Source organism: Cetorhinus maximus, chromosome 17 (assembly GCF_964194155.1).
Source record: "Cetorhinus maximus chromosome 17, sCetMax3.hap1.1, whole genome shotgun sequence".
NCBI classification, from domain to species: domain Eukaryota; kingdom Metazoa; phylum Chordata; class Chondrichthyes; order Lamniformes; family Cetorhinidae; genus Cetorhinus; species Cetorhinus maximus.
In genome coordinates, this window is record NC_135895.1 from 96,254,267 (window position 1) to 96,267,790 (window position 13,524).

At 41.0% G+C, this 13,524-nt stretch overlaps 1 protein-coding gene across 1 annotated transcript in view; it reads right to left on the minus strand.

The window, feature by feature from the left end:
- The window catches only part of keap1b (kelch-like ECH-associated protein 1b), a 33,260-nt gene extending 24,691 nt beyond the window's left edge, over positions 1-8,569 (minus strand). Inside the window, exon 1 of the mRNA XM_078561653.1 lies at positions 8,437-8,569. The gene's annotated coding sequence lies outside the window, so the exon portion shown is untranslated. The remainder of the gene's footprint in view (positions 1-8,436) is intronic.
- Positions 8,570-13,524: the final 4,955 nt, after the last annotated feature.

Sequence of the window (13,524 nt, forward strand, 5' to 3'; positions counted from 1 at the left end):
TACAATACTAAAATGTTTATAGCATTTAACCTTTGATATTAGCAAACCTATTTATTGTATACGGTAAATACCATTTCAGGCAAAAAAAATTCCTTTGATCTCTGAAACCTACGTCCAACACAGAATAATAGGTTTCCAATCCCCAGTCTATTTAGAGATTCAATGTGAAATTAGTTTGATGTGTCACAATTTCAAAAGATATTTGACGTAGGGAATGGAAGCAATCCATTGGCAAAGGAGGGAGAGAGAGAGAGAGAGAGAGAGAGAGAGAGAGAGAGAGAGATGCAGACAAGAGAGGAGGGAAGGAGACAGGAGTGTAAGAGACAGTGAGGAAATGCACAACAGTCTTCATTAAGGCGATGGTGGGGCAGGGGTGGTGGTGGTGGTGGATGGATGGACCAGGAGGATTGTGGAGGAAAAATAAATCTGCAGTGAATCCTAATCATTATTGGTCTGCTGAAAAGTAAGCATGTACAAATCAGGCCAGAATGGGACAGGGGTGTAATGGGATGTACAGGAAACCTAATTACACTTATTTCAGAAGTAATAATCTATATCAAAGAGCTTTTCCCCAGCATTAACATTTCTCATCTTAATGTGTATAAAGAAACAAGTCAATTTTTTCACCTGCTGATAGATGTTTTTTCCTCCCATTTACTGATGTTTGTCCTGAAATTCAGTTGCCTGAGGAATGCAACCTGTTGTCAGTGTTTACACCTGGTACCAAGTTATTATTCCCCACTTAAACAATGGTCCTGTGTGACTGCACACCAGAGATCTCCTGTTCGAACAGCAGTGTGTACATATGTGACAGCAGTACACAAGGCTCCGTTGTCTCAAAGGTAAATTGGACAGGTAAAAATACCACATGTCAAGCCTCCCCTGCTTTGAGAGTAGCATGTATACATGGCAAATACACACCAACATGTCTTCAACTCTAGGAACAGATTCAAAATATTTACACAATGTCAATTTAATTACTTCTATTAGTTTACAGTAGTCTTCTCATGTCCTCAGACATGTTAGAAATGTAATTGCAAGCACATCCTGTTCTTCGATGTGGCACTGTCAGGGGAAAGATAATGGCTGTAATGAGGAAGCTGAGAGTTTCAATATAAATTGATAGTACCTATCAGCATTATGCATAGAAATTACAAGGGTGTCGAAATTTTTGGAACTAGATCAATGTACCACGATGACAACTGACTCCTGATAACTTAAAATACATTTATCCAATAACTTTAATTGAAGAATGTAAAATAATCCTTAGGTTATCAATCCTTCAGTCACCGAAAACAGTTTTTCTTTCTTGGCTCTGTCAAAGCTCATGATTTTAAACACCTCTATCAAATCTCCGTTTAGCCTTCTCTACTCTTAAGGAGAAAAATGTCTTTCTTTCCAGTCTATCCACACAACTGCAATCTGTCACCCCTGGAACCATTCTCATAAATTTCTTCTGCACCCTCTCCAAATTGTTCATATCTTTCCTGAAGCACGATACCCAGAATTGGACACAAAACTCCAGCTGCAGCGAACTGTTTTGCTTAGGTTTAGCATAACTTCCTGGCATTTGTACTCTTAGGCCTCAATTTATAAAGCCCAAAGTCCCATTTGTTTTATTAAAGGTTTTGTTAAGCGGTCCTGCTGCCTTCAAACATTTGCGCACAAACATCCCCAAGTCTCTTTTCTTGCACCTATATTTGGTAAATCACTTGCGGCAGTTATATAAAGAAATTGAACATTATATAGGTTGCAGAAATGACCAGCATAAGGTTTCGGTCACTTAAGAAGGTTTCTGTCAGTTAAGAAAGCAAGAAAAGGAGAAAAGAAACATTTAATAATTTTCAGCTTTTATGATTTCTCTTGACAGGAATATTAAAACAGAATGCAGTCCAGTACATGTCTACAAATATATACTTTTTTAAAAAAAAAATCTAAAAACCCTGTTTCACTCGGTTACTCTCAACAGACCACAGTGAAATGTTAGATGATAAATAACTTGTTCTCAATTTAATGGGTGCAGAAGAGGAACAATTACAAAGCTGATTATCTACTTCACTGACTTCGAGCAATTCCATGGTGATTTCAATGAACTACAGTAATAACTAGTTGTTTGAATCGGCTATGGATTGCCAAATCTATTGTAAAGTAAGAGCATACCTGACCTTTAGTGCATGGAAAACAGTGCAGCTTTAACCTGAAAGGATTCTAATGCAATGTGGACTTTTTCCAGAAACACTCTTCCTACCATCCATTTACTCTTATTTGGATCAGTTAACCAGAAAAGGAGCCATCACCACCCATTTCTTTGCTAAGATCACTCCAAATGATGTCTGGCTGGGTGAGTGGGTGAGCCAAGGTAGTGAATGTTATCAGACTATTCAACCATGAAGGTGCCATATCTGAACCTGGTGTCACTCTCACTTCACATCTGCATGCATGCATTTTCAAGTGGGAGTCATCAGAAACAGGAGTTGGAACACTTGCTGACTTTCCTCTTTCTTCATCTATGGGTGAAACTTTGGATCACTTTGGTAGATTCAGTGCAGAGACAGGATTGAGCCAGCACTATATGGGGTGCTGTATTTATCAAATAGCCTGTTGGGCAATTGAATGGCTGCTTCTAACATGTAGTATTACATTATTAGACCTCCGAATGACCAAGACTGGTTTGGATTTAAAAACAGCACAAAGCAAGGCAATCACCTAGCAACAATTCTTCATGTGAGCTTATCCAATGTCACTACGACAGATAGTGGGGGCATTAGCGGAGTGGCTTCTTTGATACTTAATAAATGTTCATTCTTGCCCAACTTTCCAAGGATGGTTCAGCAGATCTTACTCTCAATAACTGCTACTGTATCTGTCTCAGGTGGGACCCAATGACCAGAGACATACTTACCCAAATTGACTTGAAATGACTTCTGAAAACAGATTGACACTTTGACATGTTTCTATACCAAAGCATAATTTTGGGTGTCCGAGAAGTATTTCAGTAGCATTTCTTTGTCATTTAGTCATACTCTGTTCAATAAGAACTGCGGCAGCAGTTCTCAGCCTAAAGGTTGTGACCCGGCTCCAATTATTAGAAGGGGGATTTAAAACATGCCATTCTATAAGCTTTCACCCAGTCCTTTGTCTGTTTCTTCTAAAGTACAACTTTGGCACCCAATAATGGGGAATGATTTTTTGAAAAAAAATTGAAACAAAGTTGTTGTCCCATGATAGTAGGCAGTAGATTTCAAGTTAATTCATTCAGTTTCCAATCCAGTCAAGCCTTATTGCACTTTCAGGCACTCTCAAGATTCACATCGGTCAGTCTCCATTCCCCAATGCTTTGCTCAGTTGCAGGGCACTTAGGTGGAAGAATGAGCTGTCCAAACTGGAAGCGCTCAGAGGTGATTCCACAAGCTGATCAGTTGAAAGACTTAACTACATCAACACAAACATGTATTCAAAAGTAGATAGAAAATTTTTAATAACATAGTTGGAATATTTCAATTCTATTAAATACCCTAATAGTAATCAGGGATTCAATTCAGGGCTTGTTATTAATCCTTGTATGCCACCAAGGAATATTTTTCCTATATTACTCAATAGAATTTTAAAATAAATCATCCCCACTTCTGCATCCTTGCATGAACTCCAGGAAATAAAAATTTTAAATAATTTAAAACCTTCATTCCTTAGTAATGGATCATTTGTCATTACTTGAGGAAAAACACAAGGAAAATCTCAGCTTTCATTATTCACTAATAGTTCTCTCCACACTTGACTCTATTCACTAACAGCTCCCATCGCACATGTTGTTCTTTTCACTAACAGCTGTCACGGCACACATTTTCTCTATTCACAAACAGCTCTCATTACATATACTGCTCTCTTTTCTCTTATACTCTAAGCATGTACATGCTGCTAGTTCTTCATCAGCAAGTGGATTGCTTCTATTGGAGGCAGAATTGCTCCTCATTTTCATTTTGGACACTGAGTACTGGCTTGGTACATAGGAAAAATAATTGCAACTGCTCAAATCTGGAAGGTCCCGGGAGTGCATTGGGGGGTGGGGGGCAGTGAAGGAGCAGGAGAAGAACAAACTTATAGTTATATAAAAGGTATAGTGCCTTTCAGATGCCTAAGACATCCTAAATGCTATAAATTCATTAATTTTTGAAGTGCAAACATGGCAGCCAATTTGTGCATGATGAAATCCCACAAAAAGCAAATGAGGTAAATGATCAGTTAATCTATCTTGACGTTGTTACAAGAGACATAATTTGGCCAAGACGCAGAACTCCCTTATGCTTTGAATGACAGATGCAAAATGATCAACATTCCCCGAACAGGCAGTCAACATCTCATTTAAAATCCCCCGATGACGCAACAGTCTGTTAGGGGACATGGGTAGAAAAGGGTTAATTGGCATGTAATGGACAGCTAAAGTTGTACAACACAATTTCACACATTTACGTTCTCTACTGAAAGGCTAAAATAAGTCTCCCAAGTAAGATAACACCTACATGATTACTGGCTGGCACTAGCTTAATTAGAACAGTTGGGTGACCTTGGGAAAGGGAGATAACAAGTGGAAAGCAAAATCTTTTAAATATTTGAGAAATAGTAATCTTTGCCCATTTCAATCAATAGAAGTGATGTAGGTTTACCTATTATTGATGTATGTTGTAATTTAGAGATGTAAACAGTTCTCTCTCCTCAGGTTCTGTTCCTCTTTCTTTCAAATCAGCAAACACCCCCCCTAAATAAACCATTGACCTCTCCATCCTTGCAAACTACTGCCCCATTATCTCCCATCACCTTGAACATGTTGCCACCAATTTGCACTCAGTTTCCTGTAACTCTATGTTTAAATGTCTCCAATCAGTTTCTGCCCTCGCTACAATACCAAAACAGTTCTTTAAAAAAAAATCACAATGATGTGACTGAGACGGGCAAACTCTCTCCTTGTCCTTCTCAACCGGTTTGCAATCCTTTGACACAGTTGACCACACCATTCCCCCAGGTGGGTGGGACTAAACTCACCTGGTTCCATTCTTATTTATCTAATCACATCCAGAAAATTTCCATCAATGACTTCTCTTCCCAATCCCACGCCATGACCTCTGGTTTCCGCCGAGGATCCTTGGCCCCCCCTCTCATCTCACATCTACATGCTGATCCTCTGTGACAAAATCAAAAAACATGTCAGTTTCCACAAGTGCACTGATGATACTCAGCTCTGCCCCACCACCACCTCTCTCAATCCAGTGTCTCTAAATTGTCAAACTGCTTGTCCGACATCCAGTACCGGATGGCAGAAATTTCTTCCAATTAAATATCGGAAAGACTGAAGCCATTGTTTTTGGTCCCCGCCACAAATATCACTTCCTGACCACCAACTCTATTCCTCTCTCTGCCAACTGTCAAAGGCAGAACCAGATTGTTCACAACCAATGTCATATTTGATCCCAAAATGAGCTTTCAACCACACGTCTGCTGTCACTAAGACCCCTGTATTTCCACCTCCTCAACATTGCCCAATTCTGCCCTGCCTCAACTCATCTGTTGCTGAAACCCTTACCCATGCATGCATTACCTCCAGACTTGACTCTTATAATCCAATCTTGGCCAGCCTCCCACATTTTACCCTCTGTAAATTTAAGATCAATCAAAACTCTGCTTCTTAACTCATACTATCACGTTGAACTCACCCTTGTGCTCACTGACCTAGACCAGCTCCCAGTCATGTAATGCCTCGATTTTAAAATTCTCATCCTTGTTTTCAAATCCCTTCTTGACATGGCTTTCTCCCCATCTCCTCCAGCCCTACAACTCTCAGATATCCGCACTCCTTCAAATCTGGCCTCTTGAACATCCACCATTGGTGGCCATTGTTATGATTCCCATAGAGATATCTTAAAAAGAGGTGAATATGCCAACAACCAACAGAAAGAACCAAAGAACAATATTCCAATGTTTTAAAACTTTTACTACAACAAAAACTACAATCAACATACATCAAACATTAATTAGCAGTTAACTAATACAAACTAAAGAAAAACTAACTCAACTGAAATAGGCCTTACATAACCCTTTCACTGGGCACCATGCTTCAGACAGATATGTAGTATTAAAGCATCAGTCCCACAGTCACTCCCAGCCCTCCAGCAAAGGCTCACTTCTCCCCACACCAGGTTGAAACTTCCAGTGTCCTGCAACAACTGTTCCACTCCCAGTTATCACCAGCAAGGTACACCTCGACAATTCCCCATTCCTTAAATCTTCAAGAGCCCCATCTGTTCTATTGAACTGCATCTCAAAAGCATCCTGCTTGGTTGTTAATACAAAATAGTTCACCCTGCTTTCCCACAGCAGTAGCTTCTTTGTTTCTGCCTCTAAAAGCAACAACTGTTCTTGATCTATGAGATACTATGAAAAGCTGTTAAAACCTCACCCCCACCTCAAATGGATTTCTGTTTGGGTTTCTGTCCCTTTGACAACCAGATCACTTGGGCATGTCTCCGAGCTGAGGTGTTTATTCGGAATTTTCTGTTTCACTTTGAGTTAAAGGTGCATTGCAAAGCATAACTGGTTTGTAAATTTCAGCGTTCAGAACACCATACTTTTAGCTGTCAAGGGCCTAATCTCCTGAATTCACTCACTAAACTTCTCCACCTCTTCTCCTCACTTTCCTCCTTCAAGACACTCCTTAATATCTACCTTCTTGAGCAACCTTTTGGTCATCTGACCTAATGTCAACTTATGCGGCACAGTGTCATATTTTGTTCTACAATTCCTCCATGAAGTGCCTTGGGACATTTTATTCATTAAAGGCGATATACAAGTATAAACTGTCGATGCAAAAGTTGCATGTGAATAAGGCACAATCAAGTCAAGCTGAGCCTGTCATAAAAAGGACATTTTGATAAGCAGTTAAAAAGTACAGTATACAAACCAGTGAATTGCATTGGGAATTTGGATTTGAAAATCCAATTCTTAGCTCTGTGTCGAATCCCCACAATCTATTAAGTGCATATTTAAATGCAATTGCATGTACTATATAATGAATAAATCTGTGAATTCGTTACCTCAAAGCTTCAAGAACCTATTTGTTTTGATAAACAGATGTAACGTCTAATCATAAACCCTCTCCTCCAGTGCTGTCCTGAAGAGCATATATCTGGGTTGACAAGCCCTGGAGTGGAGCTTGAACCCCCAAACTTCTGACTCAGATGCAAGAATACCACCAATCATGAAACATCTATACAAGTATAAATACGAACCCATGTCCAGTCAGCCCAGTTAAGACCTAGATCGCTGTATATTCTCAACTGAACATTCCAGCCCACTTTAACCATCATATTCCTACTTGAGCCTGTGTTCATTCTAGCAGTAGATTATGACACACGTGGTTATCTGTGTATAATTCGGTCCAATGGTTTATGACGACCAGTTAAGTCAAATTTTATTACTGCAAAGTATTTCGGGGATTGCTTAAACTGTAGATTGCATTCTGTGATCCCGTTTAATTTTCTGTGGGGGTTTTCTGTTTTGAGAGTCCTGACAAATTAATAGATTGTTTTTGTTTTAAGCAGCTCAAAAGGTATTTTGTTTAGTTTGAGCGTTTTGAAACATCAAAAGTAACACCGTAGTAAATAGTGGAATTCATCCAAAGCTGTCAAACCTCCGAACTTCAGAGAAATTGGGCGAGTTCCACGCGTCTCGAAACGATGAGAGAGTCAAATAGTAAATGACCACAAAATATGTGTTAAACTGCAAGGGACGAAATCTTATTTCAGTAGCAGGCAAAACTCGCACAAGAGCCCTCCACACACCTCTTATATACAGATATATATACACAGATATATATTTATAAACACATATACACAACAGACTCGTGTTTAATACAATCTGACTCATGTTTCAGTAACAAGCCTCTAACTTTGTGTTGGGAATCTCGGCGTGGGCCCTGCTGGAGATACTTTCCTGCCTTCCTCAGAGCGGGGCCCTGGGGCCAGAACACGGAGGGTCAGGGTTGAACAGGCCAGAGGGGAAAGTAAGCTCCGGATACTTGACTAGGGGGGGGCGGGGGGAGGAACAACGGAAAATGCCATGTAGCGTATCTCCGGCTTTAACCGAGGCAAAGGCCGGGCTGAGAATGCAAAGGCGGGGGGGGGGGGGGAGGGTGAGGCCTGGCCCTTACTCCCACCATCACACAGCCCAGGAAAAAGCTGCAACAATGTAACAGGCAGTGACTCGAGAAACACCGAGTGATGGTAACATTGTTACCGCGGGTTAGAATATCCGAGAGACAATCTCCCAGCCGCTGCTACAATGTTTCACCCCCGACAAGGGAGAGGACGCGGCGGACTTCGCCAGGGTTCCACTCTGAATCCTCAACCCTCTCCCCCAGTCGGATAGGATGCAAGTCAGCCCCCTTACCCGGTCTCTCTTGGCTCCCGGCTCGCTCTTCACCAGGCCATGGCCTCTCCGGCTGAGACTCGATGACAGATTCCCGGTCCCACCTAAAAGCCAGCCAGAGCCGTACATTGAGTGGCAGCAGCGGCAGCCATTCATGGACAGTGGGCCGGTCATTCATGCCGAGTGACAGCACCTGGAGCCAATCAGAAGCAGAAACCCACGTGGGCGGCGGCCACGAGTGCGCGTCCGTTATTGTAGGTCAGCCAATGGGAAGCAAGAAAGGGCGGGCCTTGTCAGGCGGAGCTGTCACTCACCCGTCGCACTCATGATGACTCGGCATCAATTGAAAGATTGTTTTGTCAGAGTAAAAGCCCCTTTGGGGTTCCAGGCCTGGTGGTGGTTGTGTGAAGGACCTTTACATTATTTAAGTGTCGTGCGTTTAACTCAGGTTATAGCATCTGAACGAAGTGTGACACGTCAGCAAGTGGCTATTTCGGCTGAGTCAGGGAGTGAATTGCAAAGTACAGGAGTTCTGCAGCGTTTAGTGATAGACAGCAATCATTACAAGTGGCAAACTAGTTTGTCTGGATTTTTACAAACAATAGATTTAAATATTTATATGCCACACCTCCAAGTAGACACACAATAACATGATAGCACAAAGTTCCATAGCTGACCAGACCTCATAAATCTTGGCTAAAGGCAAAATACTGCGGATGCCGGAAATCTGAAACAAAAACAAAAAAATACTGGAAAAACTCAGCAGGTCTGACAGCATCACAGCATCTGTGGAGAGAAAGAGAGTTAACGTTTCAAGTCCGTATTACTCTTCTTCAGATCTTGCTTCAGTTTCATATCGGCTTCTGTTGTTGTATTTTGCAGTGTCCAATTAAGTGAACTAGGGCGGAGTTGTTGTTGGTATCATTCATTTCTTTGTGGATTCTGAAAATTAAATGGAAGTCCTAGCAATTTGCATACCTTCGTATGAAATATAAATAAAAGGTCTATGGATTTATATTCTTAAATTCAGATTTATGCAGTTTATCAAATATTGTTTGATAATACCAATTGCTGTAAAGATCCTTGGGGGCAGTTGATCAAATTAAATGCGTTAGATAAATGCAAGTTGTTGTTTCAGGAATACTATTCAAAAACTATTTCTGCTCCAAGTTAGACAGGAGGAAATACGAGTACTGATAGGCAGCCAACCAACACCCTTTCTTAAATGAGCACTAGTTTTATTATTACAACTACAGCTAAAATTTAGGCAACAGATTGACAAAGGGAAATGATGAACACCAAACAGGGGGTGAGGTAAAGGAAAGCTGAAAGTTTAGTGAAAGAGAGAGATTTAGAAAAGCTACTGAAGGTGAGTGAGGAAGCAAGGCAAAATGATTGTGGATAAGAGTTCTAGGGGACAAGCGGGTAATAATTGAAAGCTTGGCCTGAAAATGGAGCAAGCAATAATCAAAAGTTAGAGGAATAGATGGTAATAGCTAGGTCTGGTGAGTCCATGAAGGGACTTGAAAATGATTTGTTGGAATTGGTGAGGTTGAAGATGACGAATGTCAGGGATTGGTGCAAAAGAGAACTTGGGCTACAAATTTGTTAAGGGAATGGAACATTGGAACAGAAGTAGGCCATTTATTCCCTTGATCTAAGTCCATATGACTGCTTTTGCCCAAAACCCTTAATACCTTTGGCTAACAAAAATCTAACAATTTCAGTTTTATAATTAACATCTGACCTAGCATCAATTGCTGTTTGCAGAAGAAAATTCCAAACTTCTTTGCAGGAAGAAATGTTGCCTAATTTCATTTCTGAAAGGCCTGGCTCTAAGATTTTTGACTTTTCCTCCTAGTCCTCGACTCAACGAGCAGACATAGTTTCTTGAGTATTGCTGAAAAAAGAAACATGCTATTGAAGCTTTTCATCTTGCACTCAACAGAACAGATTCACAAAAATACCAAATCTCAAAGGGAACAACAATTTACATTGCATGAGAATAGGGTGCTGATTGGTTGGCAAGTGGACATGTGTTGCCATAGGGAATGAACCAAGGAATGGCTGTTTCCCCCCAAGCTTCCGTTTAGTTGAAAAAGGCACAATGTGTGGACATGTCCTTTCTGTTTGTCAAGGACAGGGCAGTGTGTGTGAATACATGTAGCTTTTAGCATGAGTAAGTGAGCCACGCTGTGAGAGTGACTGATAATCTTAAATTGGTTGTTGGTGTAATTCTTAGCACAATCGGGATTGTTCAGTCAGTGTCGTCCAATCATGGAATCACATCCAATGTTGGATGTTCTGAGTTTTGCAAATATGGGCTGGTTGAGTACGGTCAGAACTTTGCCTGTTGTGAACAACCGAAGGGACATGCTGTTTGATATGATCCACCAGTCATTGGGACATATGGCCTACACACCTGGCATCACACCGGCACTGAAATTCATATATCACATTACTCGTGTGTGGTAGGCAGAACGTCTTTTTGGCTTGATAGTAGCATCATGATAGTGGAGAATACTTGTGTTGCATAGTGAAATGGCTAGCTTCACCTGTTAATCAAACTCTTGAGACACCTTACCCTTCCAGAGTAATCTAAGGTGGATTGGGCACTTTTCAAGACTGAAAGTGGCAGCCTTGGGCCCATTCATGAGTTTGCACAATATACAGCTATAGGATATATATATATAACATATATAGTATTCTTGTGAGTCTGTCTTGAGTGCAAGACAAAAAGCTTTGACAGCTTGTCTCTTTTTTCAAGCAATACTCAAGTTTTAAATGGTTTCTTCTAATCTCTTCCCCTTAATATCTGGAAAACTTGGATAAAATCAGCCCTTAACCTAATAAATTCCAGAGAATATGATCCTAGATTGTTTAATCTCTTCTCGTAGTTTAACCCTTGGAGTCCAGATGTCAGACTAATTCATCTGTACTCCCTCCAAAGCCAATTTATTCTTCCTAAGTGTGGTGTGGTGTTAGGGTATGAAAGCTGGGCAGAAAGCATTTCAGTTAGTGAGTGTTGAGGTAATTAATGTATATGCAATGGATGAGTGATGCCATGATTTCCTTGGGGAAAATTAATTTGATGAGAGCTGGAGGGAGAAACTGCACAGCATTGGGACATGGTGCCTCAGTTAGGAAAATTGGGGTTGAGGGAGGATCTGATCAAGCTGAGGTTTTCAATTCTGTAAACAAATAAATTCATGATCTATTCCCATGTCTCTTCAGAGGTGATAATGGAGGATGTGGGAGAGGGAAATCCGGGATGGTGAATATTGGTAAAGCTGTAAAAAGTAAAACATTAATGAGCCTCAAGTGAAGTCACTAAAAATGGCGGGCAGAACCCAGATCCAGAAGTCCAGTACCATTTCCGACAGATCCCATTTAGGCCTGTGGGAGGGGAGAAGCATGGGTGGGACGTGACTTCCACAAGTGGGAAACCAAGCTCAGCAGGGCCATTTGAACTCAGTGATGAATTCAAATGGACTCCATTTTCATTGCAGTAAGGGTCTTATACTGCATTGTGGGAGTTACACATCTTTAGTGAGGTTGTAAATGCTCTTGAAGTGTGGATAAAGTCTATAGAACTGTCAAGCTACTTAAATGCACAGCCCTGTAATTTTGGAAAGAGAAACTGCCGGCCTGTGCCTGTGATAGTTGAAAAAAACCTGTTCTAATAGATTCAATAGCTGTTTGTCAAATAACCCTAAGTGCTATCACTATAGCATTATTAATGCTTGACTGATTTCCAAAACCTATAAATATCCCTGTGAGGGGTGAGGTGGATTGTCAGTTCACAGCTTGATTGACAAGTCAAGGAGGTTATTAAAGGATTAGCTGTCTTTGAAATGGGGTTATGAATACTAATGTTTGTTTTTATTAGGGATTACATATTTGAGGAGATTTAAATGTATTGAATGGGCTTTCATAAATGGGACATTTTTATATCATGAACTCCGTAATAGATATTTAGAACTTAAATTTCATCTCAGCATGGCTCCTGAGGATTGCCTATGGTGGATAGTGGATGGGTTGGCATGGCATGTGTAAGGGCAAAGGATGGTGGATGGGGGCATGAGTTAGCACTAAGTTGCTATAGGGGCTATAAGGGGCCATGTAGGTGGGTGGGATGTATGGGTTGGCATGGAGGGTATAAGAGGCCATTGAGGGTGGGCGTGAGCATGAATTAACACATATGGGCATGGAGACTGGGTGGCGGGGGCGGGGGGGGGGGAGAGACTGGGTGGCGGGGTGAGAGGGTCTGAGGGGTGAGGTCTAGAGAGTCTAACATTTAATAAAACAACTGGGACAATGTCCCTGAGAACTGAGGCGGCACTTTTAAACAGCTCACCTTGACACTCAGTAGCTGCTAAAGCCACCTCTAATCTGCGTCTGGTGGAAGGGGGCATGACTCCATTCTGCACGGACACCCCTGCCCCAGATCACCCCTCCCCCCCCCCACCCAATATCCCTGAGCGAGACTGCGTCATTCTGGGAGCTTTCCCTGAGGTGGGTGTGGCGTGCTGGCAAATTTCCTGACTTGAGCTGCTCACCTCGGGAGCGAAAATCTCGCCCTTTGTTTCTCTTGCATAGTGGAATAGATTCCTAGCAAAATCATTCGGTGCTATGTCAGTTTACTCATTCAAAAAAACTGGATACAGGAAGATATAAATGATTAAATATTGTATTCTGTGGAACATAGAACAATGATTGAGTCACCAATGGAATGCAACTGATCAAAGCTGAATGTGTGGATTGTCAGGATGAATAAATACTCTGAAATTTTATTTGATTACCAAAAGGGAGAGAGAGATTTTACTGAGCTTTTTCTTCTTGGAGCATTTCCTGTGGTCCATTCCATTTGGGATTTAATAGGTTGTACAGACCCTCTGCTGGGATAAATGAATGTGTTCTGTTGAAAGAGTAAGCTTGGTGGGTTTGTTGACATTTCTTCTGCAAAGAAAGTATGTCAATATATATTTATAGAGAATGAATATATATTTAATAAAGAAGTTAATTGGTAAATCTTGATTCATAGATTAATGGACTGAACAATCTAGGTTGATTTTGTTTTTGCATGAAAACAATAATGCTTTTAAATGT